General features: G+C 38.7%; 1 long non-coding RNA gene across 1 annotated transcript; it reads left to right on the forward strand.

Moving 5' to 3' along the window:
* Positions 1-263: 263 nt before the first annotated feature.
* LOC149148689 (uncharacterized) lies at positions 264-1,204 on the forward strand. The gene is made up of 3 exons (XR_016263655.1): positions 264-558; positions 668-757; positions 924-1,204. It is a non-coding gene; the product is annotated as an uncharacterized LOC149148689 (long non-coding RNA).
* The last annotated feature ends 274 nt before the right edge of the window (positions 1,205-1,478 follow it).

Here is a 1,478-nt window from a genome sequence, read left to right on the forward strand (position 1 = left end):
TACTATCATAGCATGTATACACATAAAAATTTCACTGAGTTTTTCCGATGGCTATAACATTGGTCATTTTCAGAAATTCTTGTTTATGTTAATAATCTCATTGTAGTTAGGCTTTATTCTGCCGTGCACCAAGGACCATATCCCAATGGTCTCTGACAGGTTTAATTACCCTTGCGTTAGGATTTACCATGACTATACTTCTCATTTAATTTACATTTGGATTTAGAATTTATTTTATGCTCTACCATGGTAACGTGGCATGATCAGGCTTGTCCTTCCAAAGTTGTCCACCTCGAGGCCCTCGTCTCATCAACGAAGGAAAGTTTGAGTCCTTGATCCGAGGGCTAGGCTTTGTTTGGGAAATTATACCGCCTCGTTTGCTGGAGAAGTTCCTGATTTCGTCCCTTCGCTCCTTGGCGCTCACCCTGCTTAGCAAACTCCCTCTCTGGTAGGTTTGGCTTGGAGTCTTAGGGTTTAATTTCTTGAGGCTTTGATGAATTCAAATGATTCTGGGGCCAAAGCTATTGGTTTCGCCTCCCCTGAGCGATAGGTTTTACAGTGAGTCGTTTTTTTCATTTAAAGATTCGACTTTGTAGATATTTTTAGTTGTTCCCTTGAATTTAAAACCCTAACTCTAATGAAGATTGTTGTTATACTCTATCTACAGGTGTAATGGAAGCTGGAGAGATGGGCTCTCGAGGTTTTCAGGTGGAAACCGTGGATCCCCATACTGCTTCCGCCGCTTGAGGGTTTTCAGGTAAGCCTTATAAGCTGCTCAGATGTTTTATCGACGATATGGGTACACCAATATATGATTTCTGGCTAGATGCTCCAGGGCATGAGATATTTGCTATGAAATTTACAGTTTTGAAGTCAGACGGAGTTTCTGTTGTTAAGTTTATATCAATTCTTTTTCCATGCAGTTCCCTCATAGGTTCAAGGGTCGAGAAATATGATCCTCCTCCACCTATTCAACGGTTTTCTTAGTTGGGTTGCGAGGCCTGTAACTAAGGCCATACCAGCATAGTTTTTTTTTTAAGTTATAGGAACTGCAAGGAGTTCTCGACACACTGTTCTCAGCCTGATGAGAGAGATTAGCAAACCTCTAGAGGTCTGAAGTTATTTAAGTCTCTTTGGTTGCTATATAAAAATTCGTTCTCATTTTATGTAATTAAAGACTCTCTAGTCACTACGTATATATTGGTGCTCGTTTTTTTTTAAAACAATGCTACCTTTGTGTTCAAAAAGCTTTGCACTGAATTTTGCATTGTTGGTATTCTATGTGAACACTTAGACGTGGTTCTTTATATTTAATATGTTATTGCCTCTTGCTAATATGTTACTTTGTTCTAAAGTAATGTCAAGTACCTTGTTCACGTGGTGTTGGCTTACTTCTAGTCTTCCAATGTCGAATAATTCATAATGCTCAGTTTTGGTAGAACAAGATATCTGAGTTTCCTATGATATATCAAAATTAT

Source organism: Pinus tabuliformis, chromosome 9 (assembly GCF_031772625.1).
Source record: "Pinus tabuliformis cultivar Carrire ecotype Pingquan chromosome 9, CPIR1, whole genome shotgun sequence".
NCBI lineage: Eukaryota > Viridiplantae > Streptophyta > Pinopsida > Pinales > Pinaceae > Pinus > Pinus tabuliformis.